General features: G+C 33.6%; 1 protein-coding gene across 1 annotated transcript in view; it reads left to right on the plus strand.

Moving 5' to 3' along the window:
- Positions 1–21,092, plus strand: part of LOC114339971 (uncharacterized) — a 1,137,809-nt gene that overhangs the window by 563,761 nt on the left and 552,956 nt on the right. The window contains exon 6 of the mRNA XM_050651968.1: positions 10,882–10,928. The gene's annotated coding sequence lies outside the window, so the exon portion shown is untranslated. The remainder of the gene's footprint in view (positions 1–10,881; positions 10,929–21,092) is intronic.

Below are 21,092 nucleotides of genomic sequence, written 5' to 3' on the forward strand. Positions count from 1 at the left end.
TTTTTTGTTGGGTTGTGTTGTTTTATTTTTATTTTTATATATTTTGGCTTAGGCTGTTTTTTGCGCTTTTTATATTTTCTTTTGGAGGGGATGTCTGAAATTAAATATCCAATTGTTTTATACGTGATTCCTTGAAATGTGCCTGATGATTTTTTTTAATAGAGCTACCATATTATCCAGTCTTCTTTATATTTTCGCTAACACTTTTTGTTTACTTCTTGTGTGCTTTCATTTATGGAACCCATCATACCCTAATATCTATCTATCTATCGCATGGTCTGGTTTGGGTGGCTTCTTCTTTTTCTTCTATCGTTTCCAGTACTCTAACTTGCTTCAACTCTCTAAACAGGAAGCGTTCAGCTATGGATCTGTTCACATTTAGGATTTTTCTTATGGAGAAAGGAACAAAATGCAAAATTTTGACGTCTGTCAAAATTTTCAATGTATTTTAAATGTAATCATTTTTTTTTTTCGAATCCTGAGAAAACTAATAAGTATTTTTGAGAAATTTAAACGCAGAATGAAATATTACTTTATTACCGAGATCCGAAAGTCCCTTAGAATAAATAAAAAGTTTCTTTTGAATGAGGTAATTGAAATTAAATATCACACCAAATTTTCTCTTAGTTTTTTACCCCTGTAACTTATTAAAATATATTAATAATAATAACGGTAATTTATAATAACGGCCCTCGGTAATAACGTAATTTTTCATCCTGCGTTTAAATTTTTCAAAAATACTTATTAGTTTTCCAGGATTCGAAAAAAATGAATCCCATTTAAATAGCATTGAAGCCGAAAGTTCGTACCTATCCCCTTAAGCATTTGTTGTGGGATCTTATAGCTTATAACTTATTAAGACGAGAACAAATGTATACTGTCGGTTTCGTGTTCGTCTGTCCTCCCGTCTGTCTGTCCTCGAATATAGCTCCCACGTTATTAGATACTGATAGAATCAGAAATCAGGTTTCGAGTGAGAGATCATAACTCAAGGATAGTAATAAGGTGAGATATTTAATCTCGGATTTCCAATTCTTCGAATTCCAACCCGAAATACTGTTTTAAAGTTGCCGAAATAGTACAAGCGGTATATTACTCGACGCGCCTTAGCAAGGCGAGAATAAAAATGTACTTTCTGTTTTATGTCACTTCCGGTTAAAAAGGTGTAACAGCAAGTTCCTACATGTGGTATTATGTAGGTACTATGAATACATAGTACCTACATGTGGTATATCAGTCACTGCGTATTGATTTCGAGCTTATTTCCGGTTTTGATGTCATTTCCGATTAAAAGTTATGACAAAAAGTTTGGAAAAAACAACAAAAAATTAGTCAAATCGTTTATCAAACGACACAAAGTTACACGAAGGGTTCAAATATCGACTTCCGTCTCTACTTGCTGTCACGTGGGGTGAAAACCTAGGTCTTAGGAAGTAAAAATACCTTGTTAAGCGTTATTTTTCCATTATGTGGAAAAATCTCTTCTTCTCTTTTTCTGTCACACAACGGATTCCTTCAGTTATCGACTTATTTTAGTCCTGCCATCTTTTAAGTCCGAAGGTCAATTCTGGAAACTAGATCAACCCACAAAGTCCTTTTTTATTACAAAAGTTAATTACACATTCTTTATATTTTTAGGAAACTATGTTTATTGAAGTATTTTCAAGGATCAACTAAAGCATAGTATAGTAAACCAAAGTTTGAACGAAATTGTACTACAAAAGAGAACTTTAGTATAACTTGATTACCCAGTTTGGTCACGCAAGGATTCAGTATTGCAGAGAAAAAGATTTATGTTATTTTAAAGTTAAAAGAATTAAGCAAAATTTAAACATCAGTGGCATGAAATTAAAACGTGAAAATGTTTTTTTTTTAATAATTGTTTAACCTTTAGTAATGCATAATAATATTTAGTAGAAGAATCTAAACATTGAGGTATTCGAGATGTGGTGTTACAGGAGAATGTGGAAAATACCATGAACAGAAAGAGTAACAAATCAAGATGTTGTGCTGAAGATGGGGAAGGAATGCGATGTCATAAAAGCCGTACAAACGAAAAAACTGGAGTATCTAGGCCGCATAATGAGAGGAGAAAAGTACTCTCTGCTAAGACTCATAACCCAAGGGAAAATCTCGGAAAGGAGAAATGTGGGACGGATGAGGATTTCCTGGTTGGGAAATTTAAGGGAGTGGTATGGGTGCAGTTCAATACAGTTGTTCAGAGCTGCAGCCAACAAAGTTAAGATTGCTGTGATAGTAGCCAACCTCCGATAGGAGACGGTACTGCAAGAAGAAGACGAATCGAGCAAATAATTCAATTTATGTAAATTACATAATCTACATTTTTTGTTAATTTTTAATGATATCCCTTAAGTTTTAAAACAAAAATCCTTACAATCCAAAAAAATTAAGCTAGAGTATGTTATTCTAATTAATTTTAATAATTTTAATTTCCAATCGCGTACATAGTAAGATTTTTGATCAATGTTTACTTCTGTTCAATCAGATTATTATTATTCTACCGGGAATAATCTACTTAAATTATTATACTGGGAATCATTTTTAAGTATTTTGTTTCTGTTTAATTACAACGGGTTTTCTAGTTTTGACAATTGTCACATTTAACCTTTAACTACACGCGCTGGCGTATTTTGTACGCCAGATATAAGAATTCTACTGCAAATATATTTAAAAATTTAATTTTCGACCTTGTTTGTGTCTCTAACCTATCACTGGAATGTGCTTTACAATTTGGTTTTCGTTTCGTTATAATCGGCGTTCCGGGAAGATCATAATTTACAGTTTATTATTTGTTGTTTCCGGTGGTGGACAATATACGACACGATTATATTAATATAAGTAGTAATATAAGTATATATTTCAATTGTTTTTTAGTCATTATGGCAAAAAGTATATTTTTCTTTATAAACAATACTTTTTCTCCTGTAAAAAATCACATTTCAAAAATTTTTTTATTAGTAATTTTATTTATCATGAAATCCAGTTATTCCATGATTCCATTTATTAATCCCAATTGGCGTATTGAGAAGGAACTCCAAGTATTCACTGATGCCGAATAAGGTTTATAACAAACAACTAAGTGCATTTAAAAAAAAAACAAATCCGCTGTTTTTAAGTGTATTTTCTAATGGCGTATAAAGTACGCCACGTGTGTAGTTATGTTATAACTTGATGCGCGGGTAGTTAAAGGTTAAGAAAATGAACCATAATAGACTTTTAGTTCTGCATCTAATGTCAAATTGCCCCGATGAAAATACATATCGGCAATTGTAAGCTCGCGAGTGTAATTTGGTAAGATTATTTCATGAATAAAACTGTAGTTTTATAAATAATTTCAATAACATTTTATTGATATCTTCGTCTGAATATTTGCTAAAGTGTGCTGTTCACTTTGACAAGTTGAAAAAAATTAATTATGATAAATATCATTGAATGTTTTTTACAAAGACTTGAATTTTGTATGTAAGTGTGTAGTACTAAGTATTAAAAAATAATCTTACGAATATCACACGACAGTAAGAATAAATAAGAGAATATTACTCCAATTTGTTCTTAAACTTGTTTCCATCCGGCAATAGGAATAGGCAAGGTCAGGCAACAAGTTCTTAAATATTTGTCGCATTATTTTCAATATATTCCCACTCTCTTGTGATATTAATGTTGATAACATAACTGTAACAAGGAGGTCATATTAAAGGTAAACATAAAAATAGAGATACTGTAAAGGTAGCCAGATTCGTCAACAAAAACTGTATAAGGTGTTATTGCGATGAATTCTCCAAAAAAATAAAGGATCTGAAAGAAAAAACGTTAAAATAGACGGAAGTGGGGCTACTGTTTCAAATTTTTGCCCAAAAATGCATCATTTTTTGGTTATTTCACGTTGAAGTATTCCCTTTGAAATTTGGTGGATATGAACCTATTTTCCATTAGCGACAACTTTGCTTCTACTGGTTCTAGACATTTCAGAGATACATCGTTTTTTCACATTTTTAGAAGCTAAATTTTTGCTAAGAATCTTTTTCGGTAAAATACTTTTTGAGTTATTTGCACAAAACAGACTAAATACGTGTTTTTTCATGTTGAAAAATGAATATATTTACTCGCAAATATCTCGAAAAGTATTAACTTAGTAACAAATGCTGTACAACAAATGTTACTTAGAATTAGTCAGTTTATCCATTTCCGGACTTATTTTAAACGTATATTTTTTCACCCCCGAGGAAGAGTGAAACTCACCCCAGGGCAAAAGCACACATCGGAACAATATCACTTTTCTGCTTTGACATGTTACCTATGTCTATGCCAGATTTCATGTCAATCCAAGCGGTTCTTTAAAATTTGGAGCAAAAACCGTGAAACAATGTACTAGAGAGGTTTTTAAGGCACGTTTATATACCCTCCATTCCCTACGCAAAGAAACGCAAACACTGTAAAAATAAAAAAAAACGATAAAACACTGGAAATTGAAAAAGAAAAACAATAGCAAAGCAAATGGGAAAACATGGACTAAATAGAAAACACGACGAAAGAGAAACTTACAAACGTGCCGTAACAATATTAAAAATAGGGATTCGATGTTTAGACAGCTACCGATGAACAAGTGTTTTTGGTTATCGAGCTAGTTAAATAGTAATTACTGAAACATACTTAAAAGTAATTAAAATAAAAAGTACTATAATATAAAAGTACTAGTGAAAGTGATTTGTATACGGAATATTTTAATTGTAAGTAGATGAAATTTATTATTTGTGTCTATTTGGATTGAATATTTCAATAAATCACGACAATTATCTCTACATTATCCAATTCCATGAACGGGTGTCACAGCGAAAGCTGTGAGACAGCACCGGAGTTGGATTTTAAATAAATTTAAAAGATGTCATCTTCCAGTCAACCACAACAAATTGCATCATATTCAAAAGCAGTTAGCCAACCACGCAATATATTAACTCCAGACAGAGATCAAGCCATTTTATTTAACACTCTAGATAATTGTACAATCAATGACTATCTTGAAGGATTGAGTCAGCATATAGAACCAAGAAATATAATTTTCGCATCCCGTATATCAAACGGTAGAATATGCATATATCTATCATCTAAAAACTTAGTAGACAAATTCCTAACAGAAACAAAGAAGATAAAAGTAAATGGAAATATACTAGAAGCAAGAAGATTAATAACTCCATCAGTCCGCTTAATTCTGTCCGGTGTATGTCCAAGTATACCTTCGAACTTAATTAAAGACGAATTAATAAAACTAGGTCTAAATCCTCTATCAGACATATCATACCTAAGAATAGGAGCAACCAATCCTGCTTTCAGTCACATTCTAAGCTTCCGACGACAAATTTTCATTTCACCTCTGCCAGACAACTTTGTATTACCTGAATCTTTTTTTGTCGAGTTAGAACAAACATCATACCGCATATTTATAGCCCAAAACGATACATGTTTCAAATGCAAATTAACTGGACACCAGGCAGCTAATTGTCCAAATATTTCATCTCATAGCCATCCTTACAATGATAATGCAGTGCAAACAGAGATGAAACAAACTTTACCAATAAATCATACTCAACAAGATAATCCGCAAAATACTCCCACAATTTCAAATACCATTCCCTCCACACCTACCATGTCTTCTCAAACCACATCGCAAACAGAAGCCATCCCGCATTTATCAATAAACACAACCCAACAACCACCACTACAAAATACATCCATACATTTAACCACGTCTTCAGTCAACACTACAATCGCAACACCTACATCGTCTGAGTCATCCTATAATATCCAAAAACAAAAATCAATCTCACCCGAAGCAAGTCAAAACTTACCTCTAAACAAAAATACACAGATGAATACTCACGAACCCCAGATAACTTCGGATAAAACAACAGGAAAAAGAACCTTAGAAGATGCAACATCGCCACCCGCCGAAGACGAATTCGAAAAACCTAAACTTCAATTAATGAAAAAAACCAAAACTGACGACAAAAACTTAACAGATGAGATAACAAATCTTAAAACGTTTTTAGAACCAGTTCGAGAATATCTAGAAAAAAGCGAAACACAATTGTTAAACTTTGATCAAGTAGTGGATTTATTCGAAAATATACAAGGAGCAAAAGACATAATCAGCATAACAAAATTATACTCAGATGACTCTCAGGCACGTATAAAGTTTCTAACAGAATTACATCCATATTATACCGACAAAAGAATGAAAAACAAAAGCACCAGATTAAGGAAAAAACTTGGCAAATACATTGGTTTAAAAACTTCATTCTCGGGAGAAGACTCCGACTCGTCTATAAGCTCTTCTAAAGAATAATTAAATTCACTTCTCTACTTCAATGGAACTTAAATGGGTTCTATACCCATTTCGAAAAACTTAAACATATTATCTCTGAAACCCACCCATCTATTATCTGCCTACAGGAAACAAATTTCAAAAATTCAAGCCACGTATATAACTTTCGTAATTATTCATGTTTCTACAAAAACAGATTAAACCAAAATATTGCCAGTGGAGGAGTAGCAATTTACGTAGATGAAAAATTCATGAGCACACAGTTAACAGTGACTTCAAATAATATTGAATTAATAGCTATCTCAATAAATATACCTCAAAAGATTTATATATGTAATATGTATATCCCACCAAATCAATCCATATCCCAAGAAGATTTAATAGCTATTATGGAACAAATTCCTTCACCTAGAATTATCGTCGGAGATCTTAACGGCCACAATCCGATGTGGGGCTCCATAAAACTCAACTCGAAAGGTCGTATTATAGAAGACATAATAACATCCCAAAATCTGAATCTACTTAACGACGGAAGACCAACCAGATTCAACATCCAAAATGGCACAACATCGGCAATTGATATTTCTCTGTGTGACCCAATTTTGTCCACCACATTAACATGGGACGTACTACCCTATTTATACGGTAGTGACCACTACCCCATTATAATTTCTTTAACACATCAGAGCACAATAAATATTGAGTCATCTATCATAAAGTGGAATATTAAAAACGCTGATTGGACTAACTTTACCAAACAAATTGAACAGGACATTAACCAAACCAACTTCACATCATCAAACGACATAGACAAATTTTTAAGTACATTTTTACAAATGATCACTAATGCCGCCATGACATATGTAGGAAAAACAAAAATATTAAAGAAACATAAGCCTCTTCCATGGTGGACACCTGAATGCAGCCAAGCTACGAGAGAGTATAAGAAAGCTTTCAATAAACTAAAGCGTCACAAAACAGACGAAAACACAACGGAATACAAAAAACGACGAGCTGAGGCAAGATACATTCTAAAAAAGAATAGAAAAGAATCCTGGAAAAAATTCATCTCATCTCTAAATACCTCTTCAACAATAAGTACAGTTTGGAGAAACTTAAGAAAAATCTCTGGTAAAAGCCAACCATATAAAATTCCTTTTCTAGCAAAAAATAACAAAATAATTAGAGATAGAAAAGAAATCGTAGATATGTTAGCAGACCAATACGAGTTAAATTCCAGTGATGAAAATTATACTGACGATTTCAAAATGCATAAAAACAACGTAGAAAAAAACATACTGGGATTTGACGAACATGAGATTCACAACCTTAACGTTCCTTTTTCCTTAATAGAACTTGCCGAAGCCTTAAACTCTTCGAAAGATGCAAGCCCGGGACCAGACGGTATTCCCCTAGCATTTCTACTACATCTTCCAGACAATGGGAACAATTTATTATTAGACCTTTATAATTCAATCTGGAGTAACCAGGTTTTCCCTTCAACCTGGTCCGAAGCAATAATACTACCTCTTCTCAAACTTGATAAATCCCGGACATCACCAGAATCATATCGACCAATATCTTTAACCAATATTATATGTAAAGTGCTAGAGAAAATGATAAATAAAAGACTGAGATGGTATTTAGAACAACAAAAACTTCTTATCCCACAGCAAAGCGGATTTAGGCAAAATCGATCCACTGTAGACAACTTAATAGACTTAGAGTCAGGCCTACATGAAGCATTTGCAAATAAGCAAGATTGTATCGCAGTCTTCTTTGATATTAATAAAGCTTACGATACTGTGTGTCGATTCAATATCATAACGAAATTGCATAATTGGAATATCAGAGGAAATATGTTAAAATTTATATCAAATTTTCTTCAATCTCGCAGCTTCATAGTTCGATCAGACAACGTTAACTCAGATAAAAAAGTTCAAAAGAACGGAGTACCACAAGGATCAGTTATAAGCTCAACCCTTTTCCTAATAGCCATAAACGATATACTTCAACAATGCTCACCAATTGTCAAAGGAAGACTATACGCTGATGACTTAGTTTTATTTGCCAAAGGAAAAAACTCTACATCTATACAAAAACATTTACAACAAACAATCAATCAGTTAGAAACATGGTCTAGGTCTATCGGATTACAATTCTCACCGACAAAAACTAAATGTATTCTATTCACAAGAAAACGTAACACTCGAACTCCGCATCTGAAGCTATATAACCAAACCCTTAGTTTCACAAATAATGTCCGATTTTTAGGTATGGTTTTCGATCAAAAGTTATCATGGAAAAAACATACAGAAGAACTTAAAAAATCATGCCAAGCAGGATTAAATGTTATGAAAACTATTTCCAGCAAAAACTGGGGAGCAGATCAAAATACACTATTACACGTATATAAATCTTTAGTCAGATCCAAACTCGACTATAGTACGATAGTTTATTCATCAAGCAAAATGTCAGTATTGAAAACCTTAGAAACTGTTCAAAACGCGGCTCTACGAATAGCTACAGGTGCGTTTCGAACGACACCAGTTGAAAGTTTACAATGCTTAACAGGAGAACCACCCCTAAGTTTACGATGCAAATATCTTTCTCTCTCATATGCTTCTAAAATAGCCAGTAATAAAGAACACCCTACTTATACCAATACATTCACAGATCGATTTCAAGGCACTTTCTCTGCAACAAGATTAGATCCACCATTTTACGAAAGAATTAGGAGAAACCTTCATGACCTACATCTTCAATTTCCTGAAATTATCCCAACAAATTTCCCAACTTCTCCACCCTGGTTAATACCAATTCCCAAAATTAATACTAACCTTAGTATATACAAAAAAAGTGAGACCATAACAGACCTAATCAAACAATCATTCTTAAAAGAAATGGAAACCTTTAAAAATCACTACAAGATATACACTGACGCATCCAAATCATCAGACGGTGTTGGTGCAGCCATCCTCACACCCAACACATCATTAAAATTTAAATTCAAGCCTATTACGTCGTCATTCACTGCAGAGTTGTATGCAATATTACAAGCACTGATCCACATAAAAGAGTCGAAACAATCCCCGTCTCTCATAATAACCGATTCACTCAGCTCACTTAACATTATCAAACGTCTTTACACCAATAATCCAATTGCCTTACATATCCAATCAGAAATAGCGATCCTAAATAAAAATAAGATCACTGTCGACTTTATGTTTGTCCCATCACACTCAGGTATACAAGGAAATGAGGAAGTAGATCTACTAGCCCGTTCAGCATCCCTCAGCCAGGACTCCATCCTTATTAACGAGGTTTCTTCCGATGACCTGAAGTCAGAAATAAAATATAAAGTGTTTAGTGCGTGGCAAAATAAATGGAGTGCGTCGCAAAATAAACTCAAGGAAATCAAACAATCAGTGAAACCGTGGCCGCAAATAATAGCGAACAGACCCGACCAAGTGAAAATAACACGTTTACGGCTGGGACACAGCAACCTAACACACAAACATCTCTTTACGCGAACTGTGCCGCCTATGTGTGAAAACTGTGAAACAACACTCTCCGTGAAACATATATTAACTGAGTGCAAAACATATGAAACAATAAGAAAGAAGTATACCATCCCAATGAATATAAAGGAAGCCTTAGGAGTAAACATGAATGTTAAAAACACAATAAATTATCTTAAAGACTCTGGACTGTATCACCTATTGTAATTTTTATTAACTTTACTTTTGTTATATTTTTTAGATCGCTAATAACCCCTGTGGTTACAGCGTAAATAAATAAAAAAAAAAAAAAAATATTAAAAATATAGGTACTATAAACTTGAGCTAACAAAATTTTTGTTATGGTTACCAAGGCAATAATCCATAAATAATTAAACAGCATAGTAGTAAAATATAGCAAAAAGCGATTTTCATATTTCTAAATTTTCATAAATCCAGAGAAACTTTCTCTTCATTTCAATTACCTATATTTTATTTTCCCTTCTACTTAACAGTTTCGTATTACAACATCTTTGCATTTTTCCCAGTTAAGTATTCATAATCTTTGCAAAACAACTTTCGATATTATCTACCTACCATACATAATCCAACAACAATAAAAATCAGATCAAAATAAAAAATTCATCTCGCATAATTCATGAGCCCAACATTGTTATAAATAAATCAGGCACGCTATTAATGTCTATTGCCGCTATATTATATCCAGTTTCCTGACAAACAAAAGAATGCTACAACCGGTGACCCACCCACATCAACCTTGAACTTGCAAAAGGAATTATTAATTAATGACATTTATCACATTGGTAAGCACGTGAGTATGAAACGTTTCTCCAACCAAAGAAGTAGGAAACGTGAGAGATGTGCTGACGGCAGTTCGAGTGCGGAAACTGAAGGTGCTGACTGCGAGGTAGCGCAGCCTTTAACGGTTAGTTCGGTATCGAAGTATTCGGTATTCTTTAAAAAATAATAATTAAGGGTTGTTAGTTGTGATAATATAATAAGTGAGTGTTTTATTTCCAGGTTACCTCCTAAGACGACGATTCCTATTGCTTAGGACGAATATAGTAGTAAGTAACTTTTTTTATTTATTTATTTATTTATTTAGCGTATGGCTACGCCACTGTTAAATTTTTGTGTATAAGTGAAGAGGGCAATACATTACAAACAGTAAATAAGAATAATTAATTTTTATAAACACAAATTTAGTTGACAGATATATTTAATTGAGACCTTGGTCGCCACAAAGAAATCAGACGGATCGGACATTCTTCCACTAGATGTTTAATCGTTTGTCTTGCAGCATCGCAATTGCAATTTGGAGAGGGTATTTTTCATCATCTGAAAAGTGAGTTGGAGCACCTGCCCCAGTTTGTTCTTATTCTGTTCAGTGTAGCCCAGATTCGTCTTAGTTTGTCGAAACTCTTTGGTTTGCTTGTAATACATGGCATATTCTGGCTGTCAGGCGGTGCATTCTTCTCACAATCTTCTCACGAACAGTCGGTTACCTTGAAATTCCTCTCAATTAGTATTTTTGCAGAATTTAGAGGGATTCTTCTTGAACGAAGTCTACTTATGTCTCTCAACATATGAATGGAGCACAGGATCGATTTTAATTACTCTATGTATATGCCATGACAACGACGTATGGTTTCTTTAGTTTTAAACAATTATTATCATTGGTACTACACCTTTCAGAATGTCTGTTTTATACAGTTGAGTCCCTGAATCTTTACCCGTGCGTCATCATTTAAAGCATACGAAATAAATCGATGATAAGTCGGAAATTGAAATTTACTAAACGCAACAGCAAGTGACAGAAAGTGACTAAAATTTTTTTAAAAACCCTTATAATTTTGATCTACTTTCATGCCGTTACAAGGTATGCTTTGTAAGTTTATCGATAACATGTTTAAACGTCCAGATTATGCTAATAGGATAGCTAGATGAGGGGCTGGGTGAGCGGACATGCGTCGTAGGTCAAAACACAGTGAATTGGAATGGATCCTGAAGGCAGATATGTGATGTGAAACAGAGACAGATGTATTAGTAATGAGAAAGACAACGTTCGGTTGGGAATGTTAATAAATGCAGCTAAGGTGTAAATTGACTTATTGTAAGCACTTGTACGATTGTAAAGGTCTTTGCTCTTAGGTGTTTTTGAGCTATGGGCAAAGGTCGAAGTAAGGAAAAAGACAAATATGAATAAGTTGCAAGTTTATATTGTTCCCGGTCAAAAGACTAAGGCATGTCAGTTAGTTTGTATCATTGTAGGTGCCTGACACTAGGAAATCTATGAAATGTAGAGAATTATAAGAAAATTAATTAGATAAAGAGAATGTCAAATTAAAATATTGGTTAAAAAACTGGAGAATATTAAAGGTGATCTGAGAAAGGATGGGGTTTGTTTAAGCTATTGTATGATAGTGTATGTTCAGAAAATAATGAATTAATAATTACAGGGTGTAGGCACTTACATTGAGAATTTAAATAAATAAATAAATTAACACAAAACACATAACATAATAATATAACAAGTCCTTGATAGCAGCCAGCGTTGTAATACCAATACGTATTGTGTATGCCTTCAGAATCTGATGCTTTATTTTTCTGTATTTTATTTGATATTTGTAATATAGCGTCATAAATAAAGCATGATTTTAAGATTCGATTATTGCATTAAATTTAAAGTTTTATGATAATTACTCGACATAATCTAAAGAATTTTGCCTCATTCCTCCACAATCTTACTTCTTCTGAGTATAAATTCGCCTTGATTATTTTTACTCTAAATCGATTAACGCCACAACTGTCTTCGATCCACCGCACACGTGGCCCTGTGTTGTATCTTGTTTGTACTGCTTAAGAGAACAGATCCTGTTATGTTTAGCAATCTTGTTTTGATGTTGGGATTAACTAAATCAGATATTGTTTACGCCAAGAAGTAAACTCGGAAGTCATAAGGACCTTCTGTATGAACAAGATGGGTTGTTATGGCAGGGGCGTACGTACGAGTGCTGCTTAATTATTATAAGGGTATTTTAATGCTCTTTGTTGTCACCGAGTCGATAGAGTTTTGGAGATAATAAAGATTTACTGCACGTATTACAAACAGCTTTCAATACTTTTGTCTGACTTATAACTTTCGAATTTATCAAATTATGTGTGTACTTGTACTTTTCAAACAAATGAAAATTATGGTCTGGATCCTATGGACAGTAGCAATCTGTGGTTGAAAACATTGTTTGAAATGATGTTATTGCCCTAGAGATATTTTGTTAGTTTTTTGAGTGTTATTTTGTGTTAATTTGATCTGTATCGGAAATGTCATTGCAGGAAAAATCAAATTTAAAATTAAAATTACATTCCATTATCAAATTTAAATTTAACAATAGTCTTTGTATATAAAACAAATTATTTAATTAAATTAAAAATTTAATTTTTCGTTCACGGTTGTCTTTTGTGTTGCATATGTATTGGGTACCTATAAGATTTTTGATGGTCTGCTCTTCAATCGGCTGTTGTTGGTGTGTTCTTGTTATTGACTTCTACTTTTAGTATTGGTATCCAAGGCGTGCTGTAATCTGCTGATGGGGTTGCTACACATAATTCTGCGCTGAGTAGGATGAGGGCAGCTTCTTTGACTTTTCTCTTTTTCATATGTGTTTCTTTCATGATTATTGATACATCTTTCCATTGTACTCTGTGCTCCTTGTCCCAGGCGTATCTGTATTTCTGGCTCGAAGTTTTTTTTTTAACTTACATAGAAGTCAAAACTTCGCTTTTTATAAATAAATAATGGTATAACGATGTTGCAGAATGGAAACCTCTTATGTCAGTATTTTCAGCAATATTTTGATGCCAAACCATCTATGTCAAATTACTCTAAAGTTAATGAAAAGTTTTTTACAAAATTACTTTTCGTTGTAGTATACATTTCTAATTGTATTACGAAATCAATTGCTATGAAACAATTGGCTCAGAAGCTATTTTAGAGAGTTATTTCTTCCTCCTGAAAAACTGAGGTTTTTGACATACATAGAAGGTTTCCATTCTGCACCTCTATATAATTTTTATTAAACATTTTTAAAAAGGCCATTCAAATGAAATATAAAAACATCAGAACGTTTTCGATCTAGTCAGATCATCTTCAGTGACATTCTGAGTAGTAATTGAAACAAGTCCACTAGTTGATACGTATCCTTCAAAATTACTATTGCAGTACGACACAATGTCGATGTTAATAGATTTTGATATTAGTACTCGAAAGCAGCATGGCTTCCCTGCTCGAAAAACTGAAAGGGTACTTGTCAAAGTGAGTGACGCAGGCCGAATTACAGTACCCTTTCAGTTTTTTCGAGCAGGGAAGCCATGCTGCTTTCGAGTACTAATATCAAAATCTATTAACATTGACATTGTGTCGTACCTACTACAATAGTACAATTTAAGAAATAAGTATATAATTTTGAAGGCTATATATCAACTAGTGGGCTAGTTTAAATTAATTCTCAGAATGTTACTGAAGATGATCTGACTAGATCAAAAACGTTCTGATGTTTTTATAATCCATTTGGATGATTTTTTTTTATTTTTTAAACCGGGAGCAGTCGCGCCGTAAGATAAAATCTAACATTTTCTCCTTTTTCGCGATAACTTGATGAAAAATTTTACAATTTTAAAAAAAATTCGTAAGTGCCTCGAGGAAGGGTGTAGTACTTAATGCGTAGGTATTATTTTTTTCTTCTTTTTGAAGAATTTATGGCTTTGAGGAGAGCCAATTAGCTTTAATAATTGTTAGATATAATATTTCTAACATAGCAAGTAAATAAAAATAATATAAAATAAAAATTTGTTGTAAATTCGTATTTAAATTCGTATTATGAGATAAAATCTAACACGCGACTGTTCACGTTACAGGAATGAGCGCGACTGCTCCCGGGTTAATAAAAATTATATATACCATTATACAAACCAAAGTGTTTTACTTCTATGTAAGTTTTTTAACCATGGTATAAATATACAGCCAATCACTGGGATTTTCTCTGTAATTTTTCTTGTTTTTATGTATACTTCATGCTCGTTAACCCTGACACTTTGTGGTCTTGTAGTTTCACCCACGGAAAAGTTGTAGTATTCACAGGGTATTTTGTAGATGCATTTTTGTACCCCTTTTGTGTGTTTTCGGGTTTGGTTTCGGACAGGATAGATCTCAGAGTGTAGGTTGTTTTGAATGCTGTTATGATATTATACTTGTTTTTTATCCTTTTTTAATAATTGTTCTCATTAGTCGTTTACATATGATATTGTTGTCATCTTTGAATCGTTTCATTTCTGATCCAGGGTCATCCAAAAGATGAAATTTTTTTGAAGTAACTGTATTTTGAAAAAAAAAATAGTAAAACAAAACAGAAAGTTAAGACAATAATAAATTCAATAGAAAATAATCAGAATAAAATAATTATTTAAATATAAATTAATACAGAGTTGAAGTTTATAGCTTCTTCTTCTTCTTGTATGTAGGCTTTAAAGCCTGTTTCTTCTTCAATATTAACCTCCTAAATTATTTAAGTTATCGCACCATCATTTTCTTCGTCTGACAATAGTTCTTCGTCCATTTGGCGACTTATCTCGTGCTATTCGTACTGTCCTATACCATGCTATCCGATTGAAAGTTTATAGCGTTACAAATTATTGGTAAAATAAACATTTACCTGAAAGGATCAAGATCTTTATTTTTTTTATACACGATGGAGCTCCATCGCACTTTGATAGAAGAATGAATGGATTGGTAAATGTACAGAAGCTCCGATTCTTTGGCCTCCTCGGTCATGCGATTTTAACCGTTTGGACTACACCGTTTGGTCATATGTTAAGGAAAACGTCTACACTAGAGAGGCAAATTCACGTAAAAATTGGAAGACAGAATTCAACGTCACTTTAATGACAACATAGCAGATCCCCAATTATTTAGAAGAATAATGGATTCTTTATAAAAAAAGATAGACTTGTGTATTCGTGGAAACAGAGGACATTTTGAACACTTAATCTAAGTGAATACTATTTTATGTTCTTAGTCTTTATTTTAATTTTCTTCTTACGGTTTTTTAGATTAATAAGTTTAGCATTACTTTATACCAGCATCGGTTATAACTTCATAATTTTCAAATCAAAACAATATGTATTTAGAAAATGGTACACAGTAAGTATCGAGTTTTGCCAAGGGGACCTTTTTGAATGATGTTTAATTCTCGTTTTAAATTTTAATTAGTTTTCTTGTTTATTTTCGATTAATAATCCTATTATTAATCCTTAAAAAGGTTATGTTGAATAATACTTGGTACGAACCTTGTAGCCTGCTTCCTCTATGAGAGTCAGATATAAAAACAAGTTTATGTGATGTATCAGCTTCCATTACAAAGGTATTCGTATAAAGTTTCATTACAATTTTGCCAGTAGTTTCGGCAAAATCGTAAAAAATGTGTAACATTACTTATCCTTGCGACGATGTTACCTTTTCTTGAAACACCCTGTATACACACAAGCGTTATCCCTCTGAGCAATAATATCACTACCAGAAAATTTCATCTAAATGCAGCCATTCCGTTTTCAATTTTGCAATGGTTGCCGTCATAAGACGGAATTTATATTTGTTTCATTATTCAAACTACTAATCCCCTGTTAGTGTAAACATTTAGACGTTTCAAGCTGGTGCACTTGATGTCACATTTCCAGTTAAATTATTTAAATGACAACGAACAAATGCACCTTTCGACTTAAAAGGTGATTGCTGAAACGCAAGCGAAGATGAGAAAGCTTTTAGTGTACTCCAGTCGTAATAGACTGTTGACTGGAATTAATCAACGAGTTAGAAAAGTGGTTGTCCAAAAAGATTTAGTTCTGTATAAAAATAAAAACGAAAGTATACGCTCTTACAGTCCATGTCCATTTGGCAGTGCCTAATTTATTTGGTTATTCCGGTTTCGTACTATTTACCACACAACTATGTGGCTTGATCAGTAGCATTCATTACTTTTTTCCATCTCTATATCATCTCGAATCCTAATACAGACAGAACAGAATCCCACACAAAATTTAAATGATCGAATATTTTTAAATTTTATTTCGGTTTAACTCTAAAAAAAGATAAACCTAAAAAATCGAAAGGTATACGGACTACTGGATGAAGCAAACGAAGGCATCAAAATCAATGGAGAACTGACAAATAACATCCGATATGCGGACGATACAGACGTACTTGCCCATAGTATCGATGAACTTCAGTATCTTATGGATAGGGCACAAAGGGTGAGTGAAGAAAGAGGACTTAACCTCAACATAAATAAAACAAAATGGATGCTGGTCAGCAAAACTCAAAAACCTGCCAGAAAATTGAAAATCAAAATTTAATTAATTGAACACGTTGACTCATATACAGTGATGAGCGCGCTAATAACCGGCAAAATAGCGCAAAAGATAGAAAACATAATACATTGCGAAACAAAAAGAGATGGAACTAGTGGAGAAGGAAATGATCATTATAAACGTACAAATTAACATTACATTACATAGTTTCCCACCTTTAAATGTATCAGAGGAGTATGACAACTGTCACTGTGACAGTAGAATTTTATAAAATACTCCTGTCACAGACGTCTAAAGGTGGGAAACTCTGCAATGTAATGTTAACTTATACGTTTATAACGATCATTTCCACCTCCACTAGTTTCATCTCGTTTTGTTTCGCAATATATTATGTTTTCCATCTTTTGCGCTATTTTGCCGGTTATTAGCGCGCTCATCACTGTATATACCTTGGAACAGTCGTGAACTCGAAATGGGATCAAACAACCTAATTACGATCTAGAATTGAAAAGGCCAGAGCAACATTTAGCAACATGAGAAATATATTCACCCATTCCGACATAGCTCTCCCACTAAAAATACGGCTACTAAAATGCTATGTATTGCCAGTCTTGCTGTATGGCGCAGAGGCATGGACACTAACGGAAACATTATTGAGGAAGCTGGAGGCATTCGAAATGTGGGTGTATCGACGTATTCTCATAATATCCTGGACGACTCACACCACCTAGGTAGAGGTATTGCGCCGAATGGAAAAACAAAAAGAAATCTCTTTCACAACTAAGAAATGGAAACTTGAATACCTCGGTCATATTATGAGACATGATACATATCATAATATACTCCAACTGATAATACGGAACAAGAAGGCACTCGTGTCTTCAATACTTACGTTAGTGGCTTAGACTAACATCTATCGAGTTATTCAGAAACGCCGCAAACAAAATTAAAATTGCTATGATCATAGCCAACGTCCGCAACGGACAAGGCACATGAAAAAGAAGATACGGACCAAAAGGTATACCGAACTAATTATTAAAAGACTTACCCACAAGTATTATGGGTATTACTATAGTATGTTTTCACCTTATTTTATAAATGACACGACTTTCTACCTTGTACCACTTGTGCTTTTGACCACAAGTGGACAAAAGCACATGCTATCCCTCCCTCCTCATTCCTTGAGCTCTTGTCAGGACTTGGTAACACTCTAAATATTGTTAGCTTGTTGTATCCATTGTTCCAGATGGACGGCTTCGTGTGAGGATTTCCTTAACAGAGTCATAATTTGGCCTGCCCATCATGTTGGTCATTTCTTATTGGTCTTCGGCCTTCTGGGTTTCCTTCTACTACCAATAGTCCCATGGCTTCCGTTCTTCTGGCTATGTGACTGAAGTGGCCGTAGTAATTTAGTTATGGCCGAATTATTTAGTTATTTTGTTATGATGGTTTTCTTTTTATAACAATCTGTCTTTTATATGAAGGTCTTCCAGAATTAAAAAGTAGGTTCTATGTTCTGTCCAGGAAATGCATAGAAATCTTCTGTAGATCCACAGTTCGAAGGCTTCGACCTTATTTCTATCGATTTTTAACAAGAAGATAGCAAGAAGAACCCATAGCAGAAAGAAATGAAGACCAAGGGAAGCATGGCCCAACAAATAATCTAAATAAGCAGACAACGAGGAAAAATCATGAGAAGTCTGAAAGAATTTAAGAAGAGTCGGAAGGATCGAAAACAATGTAAGCAGATTTATAAAAGTTATTACCGATGCCTTTTAGGATTCATAAGGTATCACTAGCTAATAAAAGGAGGAAGAATATGTTCGCAAGGTTTGTATTTCATTATAAAAATTACCCTTGTATTTTGTGTATTTTGATGTTTTGGGGCACCACTGTGTATATTTGTATAAAGCTATTTACCAATTTTGCGACAGTTCCTCTATTTTTGTTTCATTCAGCATTACCAAATCCATATTTAATTTTTGTTTTTTTCATAAGTACCAGAGAACGGGTCTGCAACCTAAATTCTACTTGCAGGACAGACTAATACTGTTTCAAGGTCTTCTTGCTTTAGCCTGGTTGTCTTTTTGTGTACTTTGGGCGCCAATATTCTTCAACTTCAAGTAGTTGTTCCAATAGAATACGGCAGCTAGATTGGCCAAATTCGTCTTAATTGTCGTTATTCTTCATTCGTGTCTTAGGACAATAAGCCGTTTTAGGCGGTAATTTTCTGGCACAGAAATTCCTTGATAATCTACGGAGGGCAGTGGTTCATTTAATTTACCATATAGAAATGCTCTCGAGAAATTCGTGAGAAGTAGGTACTCCAGATGTTCCTACCTATGGGCCATATTTTGTTACATTTGTCTCCAAACCAGACAGCAACAGTACGTCTCCAAAGTATCAACGCATTGGAAGATTTCTCAATTAAAATCGAAGTAAGGCTAAGTAATCTTTCGTCAATGTTGTTTAACTTATATAGAAAATGGCTTCGCAAAAGCAGTGGCAGAATGAAATAAGGATACTAAAGTAAACGACATATTTATTACCAACATCAAGTATGTCGGCGACATAGTGATAGTGGTAGATAACATTTAACATCTTCAATTCCATTTAAATGATCTAACTCTTGCAGGTGAAGTTCTGGGTGTGAAAATAAATCTCAAGAAGGCAAAAACAATGATTAGAGGTAGAAATAATTGCCCAAACGCAAAGATATAATGTAGTTGGAGAGTAAATTTAACACGTCAGGCAGTTTAAATACTTGGGTTGTTTGTGAAACCAATTGTGCAACCAACCTGAAACTGAAATAAAGAGCAGAGTAGAGCAAGAAAGAAATGCTTTTATTGAGGCTTCGTAAATTTCTGATTGATCGCAAGTTGGACTTCAACCTGTGATAAAAGGTGCTAAAGTGCTACGTTCGGCCTATTTTCTTGTACGGAATGGAAACACGGACGTTAAACGCCAGCTCCAGTAACAAGGCGAATCCATTGTGTCAAAAGACGGATATTGAAAATGGTAAGGCAGTACTGTGTTCTGACTTAATGTATTGGCATGTCCAAAACGAGACGTCAAAAATTTCTTTTATACTAGTAAGCTAAATATGTATAACATAAGAGCCAACCTTTCCATAAACTGGACTGTTTATTGTGCGATATGATCAGAGGCAATGCATGGTCGGGCTGGGAATGATATTGCCACTGCTCTATACAGAATTCTGAAAAGGGTTGTAGAAGACTATCCTTTATTGTAGGATTCTACATTGTGGAGCGATAGTTGTGTTCCGCAAAATCGCAATAAATTTATGAGTTTTGTCATTGTACATATTTTAAAAAGTAAGTTTAGTTTAAAGAAAATTCAAATGAAGTTTTCAGTACCTAGATATTCCTTCATACAATAGGTCGATTCAGTTCACAGTGCAATTGAACGCAGTTTGAGAAAATCTGAATACTTTTCTCCACTTTCGTTAGTAAGAGTCCTTTTGAAAGTAAACACAAGAAAGCCTTATACCATACTTCAATTGAAAGAGCAAGATTTTCTGGATTTTTCAACCTATTCACCAAACTGAATTATACTTACTGCAGTTCCATTTTCGAAGCGTGAATACAAAATCATCAATTTAAGGCAACGAACTGGTGAAAGATATACTGCTGAAAATGACGAAATACTCATATTAATAAACAAAAATGATATTAAATCACCTTGGTATAAAACAAGGTGGAAGCTCTGAAATCTACGTACAGGTGGATGCCAGAAGTAAACAGATACTTTTATGTTCACATGTTTTTCAACATGTCTAAACATAAGCAGTAAAACTGAGATTGCTGATCAGAAGATAATGTTACAAATACCTATGTTCCATGTTTTTGCAT

This window comes from Diabrotica virgifera, chromosome 5 (assembly GCF_917563875.1).
Source record: "Diabrotica virgifera virgifera chromosome 5, PGI_DIABVI_V3a".
Classification (NCBI taxonomy): Eukaryota; Metazoa; Arthropoda; class Insecta; order Coleoptera; family Chrysomelidae; genus Diabrotica; species Diabrotica virgifera.